At 42.4% G+C, this 14,331-nt stretch overlaps 1 protein-coding gene and 1 long non-coding RNA gene across 3 annotated transcripts in view; one reads left to right on the forward strand and one right to left on the reverse strand.

The window, feature by feature from the left end:
- The window catches only part of LOC122555088 (zinc finger X-chromosomal protein-like), a 51,652-nt gene extending 51,357 nt beyond the window's left edge, over positions 1-295 (reverse strand). For both annotated transcript variants that reach the window (XM_043700764.1, XM_043700762.1), the window contains exon 1: positions 189-295. The gene's annotated coding sequence lies outside the window, so the exon portion shown is untranslated. The remainder of the gene's footprint in view (positions 1-188) is intronic.
- Positions 88-5,769, forward strand: LOC122555090. Its single transcript, XR_006313156.1, has 2 exons — positions 88-191; positions 5,581-5,769. It is a non-coding gene; the product is annotated as an uncharacterized LOC122555090 (long non-coding RNA).
- Positions 5,770-14,331: the final 8,562 nt, after the last annotated feature.

Below are 14,331 nucleotides of genomic sequence, written 5' to 3' on the forward strand. Positions count from 1 at the left end.
ACGCTCAACCCGATTGAAGGGGGGAGGGGGGTGGGAGAAACCCTCGTGGCCTAAGTGCGGCCTCCTCGCGGCCTACCAACCGCCACTGTTCCAAACGGCCGTCCGCGAGCTGCAGCGCGAGCGGCCGTGGGCCGCCTGCCGCCGGTGAAGCGGCCCCACATCCGGAGACTTGACTACCCTGCCCTTACCTGGTGAGTCAAACCGGCCGCCGGCGGCCCGATTTCGGGACGTTTCGCCTCCCTCGCTGGGCTGCCAGGCTCAGCCTTTCCTGGCTGGGCCGAGTGCTGGAGGGTCGGGTCGGGCCTAGCCCTGCCAATCAGGCTTTGTTGTTTGATGGCTGCGGGGAGGAGGAGGAGGGGCTGACTCGACTCGACTGCTCCTCGCTCCCGCCGCCGTCGTAATACGTAACGTCAGAGCCTAACCCCTAGGAAAATGCGGAAGAAGCAAGTGCGGTCAGGCCAGAGACGGGAGAGTGGCAAAAGCCTGCAGACATTTAACATCGCCCTCCCCCCACTTCCCTTCTCCCACACCCCGGCGCAGGCCGCTCGCCCGGCTCGGGGCCTGTCCTCCCTCAGCGCCGAGAGGTTTAACGCACCGCACTGGATTTATTTTTAACTCCCCTGTTTTTATTTCTTTGGTGCGTGTGGTGGCTGGAATAATAAATTCAGAAGCATTCATGCGGCTGAGATTTGTCCAAGGCTTAAACCCCCCCGGGTTGTATGTAAAAAGATGCCCCTTTTCACCCCCCCCCCCCCCCCCCAACGTAATGTCCACCGATCGGGCGAAACTCTTTGCAGAGACGGCATGGTGAGATGTTCATGTGGGTAATATTTGTGGGTCAGTCGAACACTGAAGAACTTGGCCGAGACATTGAGTTGTATGTTTGCCTTGGGGGAAATCGGATCCATTTCCTTCATCGTTACAACCCCCGGGCCCGCCATTTTCCACTCCTCCATCCACCATTTTAGTTAATGCTCGCCTTTTTCCTCTCCTGTCTCCTAACCACTGTATTCATACATGGGAGTTGACGATTAGATTACATATCAAGTGACTGTTGGACGTACTCGCGAGCATTTGATTTTGTTCTGTCGTCTCTCTGCCATCCCCCATAGTCCCAACGACCTCTCTCAAGGTTAAAGGCGGGTACGTTATGGGAGGGCAGCCAGAGTGAGGTGGAATATTAGAGGCAACAAGGGCACATGAGAATCGGGACAGTTGAACGAGGACAGAATTGGACATCAAGCAAGTCTTCCAAGAAAATGACAGGGTTCGAGATGGAATAATCAGTTGTGATTTGTGAGAGGATGCTCTGGTACTTTTATAGGGGCAGACACATGGAGCAAATAATGTGATATTGTCATAATCATAGAGTCATAGAGTTGTACAGCATGGAAATACCCTTCGGTCTAACCTGTCCATGCCGACCAGATATCCCAACCCAATCTGGTCCCACCAGCACCCGGCCCATATCCCTCCAAACCCTTCCTATTCATATTCTCATCCAAATTCCTCTTAAATGTTGCAATTGTACCAGCCTGCACCACATCCTCTGGCAGATCATTCCATACATGTACCAGCCTCTGTGTGAAAAAGTTGCCCCGTAGGTCTCTTTTGTATCTTTCCCCTCTCACCCTAAACCTATGCCTCTCTAATTCTGGACTCCCCAAACCCAGGGAAAAGCCTATTTACCCTATCCATGCCCCTCAATTTTGTAAACCTCTATAAGGTCACCCCTCAGCCTCTGACGCTGTAGGGAAAACAGCCCCAGCCTGTTCAGCGCCTCCCTATAGCTCACATCCTCCAATCCTGGCAACATCCTTGTAACTCTTTTCTGAACACTTTCAAATTTCACAACATTTGTCCTTAAGATGGGCAAGCAATTTAGCAGGTAATAGATAAATGGTGTGCTGACATTTGTAGAAGGTAACAGTTACGGTTTTGAAAGGAAGGGGTACTGTACCTGAGGCAATCAATTATTTACAATTCCAACTAGCTGGCCAGCAGTGCATGTTATGTGTGAGGGCATTTGGAGTGAATGAAGTCAGGAGAATGGAAGGTGGGTCACACAATCGAGGTGGGTTTGCAGTCACTGTAGCAAGACATGGGAGGGAAGTGGCTTCAGGGTGAAAGTATGGGGAATTGAACTGATTTTAGTCCACATGTTGAAATGAGTGTAAGAGTGAATGTTACAGGTGGTCACTGGGGATAAAAGTAACCCCAATGTTTATTCTAGTGATCCTGGAATAGGGATCAGTTTTGCTGTCTTACAGTACTTGAGGTCACCCATCCTGTTCTGTTGCTGAATGGCTAAAGGAGTTGTGCATTTGATGCAGTCCAAGCTTATTCCACTTAGGCCATAACACAAAAATAACCAAAACTAAAGGCATAAAGCTTATTGGGATGAAGGTATCCAAGTAGGTTGAACAGGTTGGGTGCACATGTACAAGTAAATGAGATCTGTCAACTATGGTGTTAGAAAGTGGCTTGTAAGATCCCAATTGCTATGTAGCCTTTTATTACTCAACTTTATTTTACTCCATCTTTCCAAGCTTGAATGTTCATTGTCTGTGTCTCTTCCAACATTCTCAAAAACTAAATACTATCTACAAGTTATTCTGAATGATCATCAATTCAATTAATCTATTCTTTTCTCTCACCAACTTTCCCCATCCAATATACCAAATGAAAATAACTTTGTGAGCAAACTGGGTATTGGAAATTGTATAAGAGTACTATTGATGACTCGATAAATACTTTTGAGACTTTTCAATAAAATGATGGATGCCATGATTGCTTGCAGGATATGGAAGAAACGAGCAACCACAAATCAAGAGGGTGAAAAAGAAAGTTAGAAGGTGCTCTGATGTTCAGAGCATCACACAATGTCCTCACAAAGAACACATTTGAGTTTAAAAGACATATGGATAAGTACTGGAAAAGGAAAGGTTTGCAGGGATATGGGCCAGATTCTGGATTAGTGGTGCTGGAAAAAGAATCTGGTTTCCAGCATCTGCAATCATTGTTTTTACCTTGGGATATGGGCCAGGAGCAGGCAGGTGGGACTGGTTTAGTTTGGGATTATGTTTGTCAAAGACTGGTTGGACCGAAGGGTCTGTTTCCGTGATGTATGACTCTGAAAGTGATTAAAGATAACATATCCAGGTTTTAAAATAAAGGAGGAAGTTCACTTGGGGTTTACAGTTTAAATAATCACTGTGCTCACCATTGAAGAGCAAATTAAAAAGCATTCACTTAGCTGAACATTCAAGTAGGACGTTTCTGTCCAATTTGTCTTGTACCTCCATAAGGTGTACTTGGCATTTGAATATAGGAAAAGCATGAGATGTTATTTAGCCCATAGACTTCCAATGAACACTAGAACAATAATAAATATATGATAGTGCAGAAAGAGGCCATTTGGCACATCAAATCTGCAGCGACCCTCTAAACAGCATCCCACCCTGATCAAGCTCCCCCACACTATTCCTGTGGCCTTCCAATTACCATGCCTAACCATCTAGCCTGTACATCCCTGGACACTACAGGGTAATTTACCACAGCCAATTCAACTAACATGCACATTTTTGGACTTCCTTCCTAATCTTTCTCTGACCTCATATTTTGCTTCTCCCTGCCTCACTGTGTCCCTCCATCACCTTCCCATCTTTGCACTCTCCTTCACATTTACTCCCTCAGTCATACTCCACTGTCTCACACTGCTGCTTCCTTGTTGCCCTCTCACACTCTCCCTACAACTCCCACATCACACTCACTAGCTCATTTACACTTCCTCAACCACAAACTTGTTTCTCCCTCATACATCCCCTCCCTCACACTCTGTCACATACTTACTGGCTTAGTAAGGTTCTCTCCTTTGCACTCTTTCTCCCCCTCTCACACCCAAACTCTCATTGATGGTTTCAGAGGAGAGCAAGTCCACTTTGCAATCTTAATTATGGGCATCTGCAAGGGAAGTAGGGAGCTTTGCCTTGCCTCACTGACTCCCTGAATGGGAGCCCCTCACATTCCACCAACCTAGATCTTCTTTTCCTTGCACCTTCACAATGAATTTAAGCTTTCCCCTGCACTTATTTGGCAATTTGAAAGCTCTTTTCCCCTACACCTGCCTTACATATTGTAGACTTTTTTTGTATACCTGTCCAGTGGGCATCCTGTCACTTGCAATCTATCTTCTACCCAGCTGCCACAGAATTATCACTGCTCCCGATGCTTAGGTCGATTCTCATGTTTGCATAATTCATTGCTGTTTCAATCAAAAAACAGTTCTCTCCTGCAGTTACTACTGCTAGTTCACAAGTAAAGCAGCAAACACAGACCACCTATTGGAGAAGTCTTTTATAAAGGGATAGAGCATGTCTGTTTAATTCAAGCTGAGTATTTAATTAGGTTGCAAGTCTTGATTTTGGCCTAACAAAAATTTTGGCACTAAAAATTTACAGATATGAAATATTCTGAATTGAATTGATTGTCATCTGTACTGAGGCACAGTGAAAAGCTTTGTCTTGCGAGCAATATAGGCAAATCACATAGTTAAATAGCATAGATAAGTAAATAATAGGTAAACAGTGGCAAAAACAAAAACACAGGTACAGGCAAGTTCTGAAGAGTTTGAGTCTATTCAGTATTCTAACAACAGTAGGGTGGAAACTGTTTCAAAATCTCTGGTGAATGTGTTCAGGTGTCTGTACCTTCATCCTGATGGTAGAGGTTGTAGAAAAGCATTGCCAGAGTGGGATGGATCTTTGAGAATGCTGGTGGCCTTTCCTTGACAGTGGGTCTGGTAGATGGATTCTATAGATGGGAGGTTGGCCTTTGTGATTGTCCGGGCCGAGTTCACCACTCTCTGTAACTGTCTCCAATCTTGAATGGTACAGTTGCGATATCAGGTAGTGATACATCCAGACAGAATGCTTTCTATGGGCGCACCTAAAAAGTTTGCAAGGGTATTTGCCGTCATGCCAGATTTTCTCAGCTACCTGAGGAAGAGACTTTATTGCGCCTTTGTAACCAGTGTTTCCACATGAAGATGTCAAGAAAGCTTGTTGTTGATGACCACTCCCAGGAGCTTGATACTCTCTACTCGTTCCACCTCTGTGCTGTTAATTTGGAGGGGTGCATGAGTAACTTCCCGCCGAAAGTCAATAATGAGTTCCTTGGTTTGGCTGGCATTGAGAACTAAGTTGTTCTCAGTGCACATTTTACTAGGTCTTCCACCTCCTGTCTGTAGTCTGTTTCGTCGCCATCTGAGATTTGACCGACCAGGGTGGTGTCATCAGCAAACTTGTAAATGGCATTAGTCTGGTATTTGGCAATGCAATGATGGGTATACAGCGATTACAATGGGGGGCTGAGTACGCACCGGTGTTGAGTGTTAGTGAGGATGAAATATTGTCCCCAATCTATTCCCTCAGAATTTAAATGTTAGAATTTTAAAAAATCTTCTTTGACCCTCTTACCGCCCCTCTTATTCGCATCTTTCTTTCCCTCTCTTTACTTTGTTTCCAAAACACCATTTTACATTGAATTACATACTCATACTTGCACTTTATGTCAAAATAGAAGAAGAGGAAAACCAAATGCTTTGCAATGTTGATGGAAGAAAGCCAAAGGTGGAAAATAATGCCAACAGATTTACTCAGGATATGATGGAAATTAATGGGAAAAAATTATTTTACATAAAATTATGATTTCAAACTTGCAGTTTCTGATTTACATTTACCATGTTGAAATAAATAATTTTCAATTTGATTTTTCAATAACTGATTCACCTGTAGAGTGCATTGCATTGAAATTGATCTCTAATTTCTTAAGTTACTGTACAAAGTTTAAAGACAGCTGCAAGTGTCAAGAAGTGTTTTATCCATTGGTAAATCTCCTCTGCACCTCTTCCAATGCAACCACATCCTTTGGAAGTACAATTGTTAACTGTTTATTTAGATTCACCTGTAGTGGGCATTGCATTGAAATTGATCTTAAGTTGCTGTGCGAAATATTGAAGACATCTATAATTATTACTAAAAATAACAACGATGAAGAATGATACATCTTCTATTTCTTTGACGAAAACATAAGAAATCTGAGCAGGAGAAAACAATGTGGCCCATAAAGCTTGCTCAGATAGTCATGACTGTGGTTGGGTGTGAACTACTTTTGTGAGATACCTATGATTCCCTGAAATATTTATTGAAATGTCTCAATCCTATATGAATGACCTTACACCCGTCCCTTGTCTCTCAATTACCCTGTCAGTATAAACAATGGGCTGAATTTTCCCAGCTGCTAAGCAACATCGGCAACGGTAAATAATTTTAAAAAATGTGAATTCAGAAAAAATGAGAATCTCAAAGAGAAAAGAAAGGCCTAATGTTTCACCTGAGATTTGAATGGTGGCGTTAAAAATCTTAGGTGAAAATGAGGACTGCAGATGCTGGAGATCAGAGTCGAGATTAGAGTGGTGCTGGAAAAGCACAGCAGGTCAGGCAGCATCTGAGGAGCAGGAAAAAGCCCTGATTTCTGATGGAAGGGCTTTTGCCTGAAACGTCAAATTTTCTTGCTTCTCAGATGCTGCTTGACCTGCCGTACATTTCCAGCACCATTTTAATCTAGCATTAAAAATCTTAACTTGTAGGAAGCAAGAAGTCTATTTGCATTAAATATTATTACTTGTCCTTGCGACATTTATATGTAGCTTGCTATTCTCTTACTTGACAGAGAAAAACTGGATGAAAGACATAAAGTAGCGTTGCTTACCACTTGCTGATGCTGCTTGACCTGCCGTACATTTCCAGCACCATTTTAATCTAGCATTAAAAATCTTAACTTGTAGGAAGCAAGAAGTCTATTTGCATTAAATATTATTACTTGTCCTTGTGACATTTATATGTAGCTTGCTATTCTCTTACTTGACAGAGAAAAACTGGATGAAAGACATAAAGTGGCGTTGCTTACCACTTGCTCTTTCAGGCTTTCAACATGGCCAATATTCCCCAACATTTCAGGGTATGCTCCCTGCAAAGCAACTACCAACATCCTTCATGCAATATGCAGGCAACTGGGAAATCACATTGGTAATGGATTGTAAGAAAAGGAAGTTGTGGAATGTATACAAGCTGGTTTTTTTGGAACAGTTTGTGGGAGAGCCCAGCTAGGAAATAGGTAATCCTGGTTTTAGTGATGTATAATGGATCAGACTTGGTTAGGGAGCTCATGTGAAGGAACTCTGAGGAGGCAGTAACCACAATATGATATCTTTTGGAGTCATACAGCCCCTTTGGTCCACTATGTCTATGACAACCAATAAACACCAAATGACACTAATCCCATTTACCTGCACTCGGTCCAGCCTACTAGACCCTGGCATTTTAAGTTCTCATCCAGATGCTTTTTAAATATCTGCCTCCACTACTCTCAAATGGAACCATGAGGTTATGCTGCAGCTGTACAAAACTCTAATGCGGCCGCACTTGGAGTACTGTGTAGTACTGTGTACAGTTCTGGTCACCGCATTATAAGAGGGATGTGGAAGCTTTGGAAAGGGTGCAGAGGAGATTTACTAGGATGTTGCCTGGTTATTCCTGATGAAGGGCTTTTGCCCGAAACGTCGATTTTGAAGCTCCTTGAATGCTGCCTGAACTGCTGTGCTCTTCCAGCACCACTAATCCAGGTATGGAGGGAAGGTCTTACGAGGAAAGGCTGAGGGATTTGAGGTTGTTTTCGTTAGAGAGAAGAAAGTTGAGAGGTGGTTTAATCGAGACATATAAGATAATCGGAGGGTTAGATAGGGTGGACAGGGAGAGCCTTTTTCCAAGAATGGTGACGGCGAGCATGAGGGGGCATAGCTTTAAATTGAGGGGTAATAGATATAGGACAGATGCCAGAGGTAGTTTCTTTACTCAGAGAGTAGTAAGGGTATGGAATGCTTTGCCTGCAAAGGTAGTAGATTCGCCAACTTTAAGTACATTTAAGTCGTCATTGGACAAGCATATGGACGTACATGGAATAGTGTAGGTTAGATGGGCTTCAGGTTGGTATGACAGGTTGGCGCAACATCAAGGGTCGAAGGGCCTGTACTGCGCTGTAATGTTCTATAAATGGCACGTTCCATATATTTACCACCTCTGGTTGAAAAAGACCTTATATATCCTTTAAACCATTTGCTCCTCACCTTAAACTATGGTCTTAACCATGTCTGCCATGGGGAAGAGATTCTCACAAACTATTATGCAATTTCATTCATAATTTTGTAAAACTCAACTTCCTGTGCTTCAAGGAAAACAAATCCGGTCTCTCCTCATAACAGAAATTTCATCGTAGGCAACAGCGTGATAAATCTCTGCACTATCACCAATACAATCACGTATTTTGGATAGTGAACATATCCAACTTTACTGGTGATACAGTGTAGGTGGGAATGTAAGGTGTGTTGTCTGTATCCTTACACTGGGCAGTACTCATGATCAGTCCGCAGATCCAGTGTAACCTGATAGAGGATTTGTGGTAAGTCAGCTGAGGAGCTGCACAGAGATCAGTCAGGAGTCTGGTTGGCAATGTCTTTCTAAGTTGGTGATGGGGATGGGCCAAGGTTAGTCTTGAACAATGACAAGATGTTATGCTGACCGGAATGTTAGGAAAAGAATAGCACACTATTAGACAGAATTCTAATATGTACTAAGGACAGATAGCCATGAAGCTTCATTCTTGCATCTGCAATAATGGTTGATGATGATGTAAAGAGGCAATGTACAAATGTGAAATTCTATTCCCAATGTAGTGTTACGCTTACCAATTGCCATCTCTGTGCCCTCAGAAACTATTGTTTCATTTCCATTGCACTGTATGTTCTGTGGGGGCTGCTCATGGCTGGTGTCGAAAAGTGTGGTGTTGGACAAGCACAGCAGGTCAGGCAACATCCGAGGAGCAGGAGAGTCGATGTTTTGGGCATAAGCCCTTCATCAGGAATGTGGCAAGAGGAAAGGGGGCTGAGAGATTAATAGGAGGGTGGGGATGGGGAGAAGGTAGCTGGGAAGGCAATAGGTAGATGCAGGTGTGGGGTGATAGTGAAAGGGTGGAGTGGATAGATGAGAAGGAAGATGAACAAGTAGGACAATTCAAGACGGCAGTGCTGAGTTGGAGGGTTGGATCTGGCATGAGGTAGGAAAGTGGACATAAGGAAACTGGTGAAGTGGACATTGATGCTGTGTGGTTGAAAGATTCCAAGGCGGAAGATGAGGCATTCTTCCTCCAGTCATACGGTGGCACAGTGGTTAGCACTGCTGCCTCACAGCGTCAGAGACCCGGGTTCAATTCCCGCCTCAGGTGATTCTCTGTGTGGAGTTTGCACATTCTCCCCGTGTCTGCGTGGGTTTCCTCCGGGTGCTCCGGTTTCCTCCCACAGTCCAAAAATGTGCAGGTTAGGTGAATTGGCCATACTAAATTTCCCGTAGTGTTAGATGAAGGGGTAAATGTAGGGGAATGGGTCTGGGTGGGTTGCGGGTCGGTGTGGACTTGTTGGGCCGAAGGGCCTGTTTCCACACTGTAAGTAATCTAAGTAATCTAATCTAATCAAGTGGCTTGGATTTGACATTGGAGAAGGCAAATCCAAGGACTTGCATGTCCTTGGTGGAGTGGTAGGTGGAGTTGAAGTCGTTGGCCACAGGGCAGTGAGGTTGTTTGATGCATGTGTCTCAAAGATGTTCCCTGAAATATTTCCCTATTTGGCATCCTGTCTCCCCAATGTAGAGGAGACCACATTGAGAGCAACGGACACAGTAGATGAGGTGTTTGGATGTGCAGGTAAATCTATGCCAGATGTGAAAAGATCCTTTGGTGCCTTGAGGGGGTAGGCATGGACACCTCTTGTGGCGGCGAGGGAAGGTGCCGGGAGTGGAAACTGAGTTGGTGGCGGGTGGGGACCTAATGAGGGAGGCACGGAGGGAATGGTCTCAGCAGAATGCTGATGGGGTGGGGAGGGAAATATATCCTCTAGTGGTGGGGTTTGATTGTAGCTGGCAGAATTGGCAGAGAATAATGTGCTGTATCCGGATATTAGTGGGCTGGAAGGACCGGGCGATTCTATCCTTGTTGTAGTTGGAGGGGTGGGGTTCAAGGGCAGAGGGTATGGCTAGCAACAATTTTAAGTATGTCACCAGTGACAGAAATCCCAAAAGGTTCCAACGCTGACAAGTACTTGAGCTGCTGGTGGATGCAAAATATGGTGTACACCCACTAAGAATACTTTGATTTCTTTTAAATTCCAGAGAATATTGACAAAACTTATTTAGTCTTTTAACATAGGATAACCCCTTCTTTCCTAGGAATCAATCTAGTGAACGTTTCCAATACTAGTATATTTCTACTTAAATATGGAAATCAAAATTGCACATACTATTCTAGGTGATCTATCAAAGCCCCAAAATGTTGTAGCAAGACTTGTTTTTCCACCACTCCAATCTTTTTGCAACTGTGGTCAACATACCATTTTCTTTCCAAATTGATTGGTGTGCAGCATGCAAAACGTTTGTATTTCTTGTGTAAGTACAAACAAGGCCTGAGAACCCCAACACTTAATCATTTACACCTTTAAACAACATTCTCACTACCAAAGTAAATATTTTCACATTTTGCCACATTTTACACCATCTACCATCTATTGCCTACACATATTACCTGTCAATTTCATGGAGTCATAGAGGCATACTTCATACTTAGAACATAGAACATAGAAGAATACAGCGCAGTACAGGCCCTTTGGCCCTCGATGTTGCGCCGATCCAAGCCCACCTGACCTATACTAACCCACTATCCTCCATATATGCTTTCCTTCCCGGCTGCCCCTCTGGTCGTCGTCACTTCTTTGTTTCTTCCTCATATCTTGTATTCTTACCTACATTAAATCACCAACAAAATTAGATACGTTATTCTCATTTTTCTTATTTAAGTAATTAATTTGTTGTAAATAGCTGAGACCTAGCAGCATGCTACTAGTTATAGCTTACAATTTAACAACGCTCCAACTTCTTGACCATTTAAATTATCAATTTTGGTTAATTTTCCCCACCTCCATCCTAGAAGCCCAATTCTTAATTTTAAAACATAGCCCCTAATCTTTGAGCTTATCCACAAGATGAAATGTCATTTCCACGTCTGCCTTGTCAAGACTATTCGGCACTCATGTTCTCATACACAAAGCAGCACTCATTCTCCTAAACTCCAACCTTAACACAAGACATTCCATTCATTTCCAGGTAAATTTACTAGTAAATATCATTTAAACCACCTCCAGCATATTTATATCCTTCCTTAAATATGGAGACTAAAACTGCACACAATGTTTAAGATGTGGTCTCACAAATGATCGATATAAATCAAACGTAGCCTCCTTACATTTATAGTGATCTGGACCTGGATAGTAATTATAATTTTACCACATACCTTTGCTCCTAATGCTCCTGATTTACAGCTAGTACTCAAATTTTTTTTAATCTCCTCTATAATGAAGATGGAAGCAAACATTTATTTGTTTCTGCTACCATTTCTTCACTTTCTAGAAGACCAAAATCCACTTGAAAATATCCAGGCTTGGAATGAAAATCGACAAATAACGTTTGTGCCACACAACTGCTCAGCAATGATCATCTCCAATACCAGATAACATAAACTCTACCCCTTGACATTCAATGGTATTACCATCACTGAATTCTGCACTATCGACATTCTGGGGATTACCATTGAACAGAAACTCAACTGGATTAGCCCATGCCTGAGTGGCACAAAATGGCTGACAACGGCCCCTGGCAAGCTCTGCAGAACATGGCTGACAGTGGCCAGAGTGTGTGTCTTAATGTAGTCTCAGCTAGTAGAACAATAGCAGGTCTGTACTAAATGAGATCCAATGTGCAGCTGCAATCGCTTATATAGATAAAACATTTCACACAAATTAGTTGTTTCTCTTGAATTATTTAATCAATCTGTTATAAAATTAAGAGTAGGTTTTAGTTAAGATCCTCTAGATAATCATAGATATAGATTCTGAAGTAGTTATAGATCCACTGATGCACAAAAATCACCAAAAGCATGAGAAGAAAAGATCCAAACCAGTTTCACATAGTCCTCCCTTATCATTACAGGGAAGACAGAGATTATCAGACATTGGAATGTGAATTGAATGAGCATATTGAGACACAATTTGTTAGCTAAAGCATTCTGGCATTAGATGTAACCATACGGCTTTGTTGGAACTGATCAAGAATCAGCATTCTTTTGTATTTCCTGTGATGAGAAATTTAAAGTCTCCTGATCTAATTAATTGACAGTTAAACACACAACAGCAAGCAAATTGCTGATATAGAATGATGTACATAGATCCAATCACATTTGGAGAATCCAGTGCAGTGTTAGGGAGGGACAAGAAAAATGTATAAAATGAGAATCTGCTTGTACTGGGGTAGAGCACATTTGACACAGCCCTATGTGGATTGTCTCGAATGCCTCTCTCTGCATAATACTGGTGCTTGCTTGATTAAACAGCCATGTGCCTCAACTCTGCTGCCTTCTGAACTTTGAGCCAGTTGGGTTGCTCCTACACCTTATAAATACAGTGACGACAACAGCAGATCTAAAGTTAGGAAAACTGGTGAGTAACTCACTTCCTATTGCTTAAAGCCTATCCAAGTATAGGTCACAAGTTAGCAGTGTTATGGAATACTCCCCAGTTGCCTGAATGAATGCAACTCCAAAACATTCAAGAAGCTTGATATCATCAAGGACAAAGTAGCCCGGTTGATTAACACCACGCTTAAAAGCATCCATTGAATCCACCACTGACACTCAGTAGTAGCAGTGTATACAACCTACCTAAGTTGTACTGCAGAAATTCATCAAAGCTCCTTAGGTAGCACCTTCCAAACCAACAACCATTTCCATCTCAAAGGACAAAGGAAACAGATACATGGGATCACCATCACCTTAAATTTCCCCTTCAGGCCACTCATCATCCTTTTATTACTATTCCTTCCATGTGTTTAAACAAAAATTCTCAAATTTCCTCCCCAGCAGCATTGCAGGTCCATTTACATCACATGGAAAACAGTAATTTGAGAAAGCAGCTCACTACCACTTTCCCAAGGGCAACTACAAGTTCAGGCAATAAATGCTGACCCAGCCAGTGATGCCCATGCCCCATAAATGAATAAAAGAAAAAAAAAATTACTCCTTTTTAGATACCTATCGAACTTAACAGTTTTTACATTTCTAGCTAGCTTCATCTCATGTTCTAATTTGTTTAGATTCATCTTGCAGTCATTCTCTGCTGTTCTTTATTTTCTTAGAGTCAAAAAAGAACTGCAGATGCTGGAATCCAAAGTTGACAAAGACACAGCAAGCTAGGCATAATATGCCCAAATCGTCAAATTCTCCACCTCCTGATCCTACCTAGCTTGCTGTGTTCCTCCAGCCCCCTACTTGTTCATTATATTCTGACCAGTCATCTAATCTGTCACTTACCTTTGTGACTTCATATGTTTTTTCCTTAGTTCTGATGTTTTCCTGAACTTTGTTAATAACAAATGGTGGGTCCTTCAGTTGAAAATCTTCTTCAGATTACAGTTGCAGTATATTTATTGAGTATTCTGTAATATGCCTTTGAATGTCTCCCACTGTTTCTCCACTGACCTATTGCCTCGGCCAGTACCACACTTCACTTCAGATAGATCAGTTCTCATTTACCCTTATGTAAGTTTAAATTATCAACTTAGACCCGCTCTGTTGGTCAGGATGTTGACTCTCATACAGTATGATTTTCAAATGCCATTACTAAGACTTCCTTAATAATAGATTGCAGCATTTTCCTGATTGATGACAGGTTAACTATGCTGTAATTCCTCTGATGACCACAGGATGTCCTACCAAGTTTTCCAGCCAATTAATCACTTCAGAAGAGTTGTCACTGTTGCAGGAAATAAGCACACAAAGGGAAAATGCCGGGAAGGGATAATCAATGTTATTTGAGTCTAGTCTGAGAAGCTAATGTTCAATGCTTTGTATAAAATCAGTTTTTTTTAGGCTCTCAGACAACATTCGGATGGAATTTTCTGTGGCTCAACCTATTCTTTTTTTTCAAAAATATACTTTATTCATAAATAATTTGATGGTCTGTACAATTGGTCATGCTATACATATGTAAACATTTACATACAGAGATCAAAACTTATCATTTTTATACAGGTCTGTACATTTTTTGATCATATGCCCATATAATTAGCTGAGGCGTCAGCAGAGCCCAAATGACTGCATGGGCCCCCTGTTCTTCGTTAG

This window comes from Chiloscyllium plagiosum, chromosome 12 (genome assembly GCF_004010195.1).
Source record: "Chiloscyllium plagiosum isolate BGI_BamShark_2017 chromosome 12, ASM401019v2, whole genome shotgun sequence".
Lineage (NCBI taxonomy): Eukaryota > Metazoa > Chordata > Chondrichthyes > Orectolobiformes > Hemiscylliidae > Chiloscyllium > Chiloscyllium plagiosum.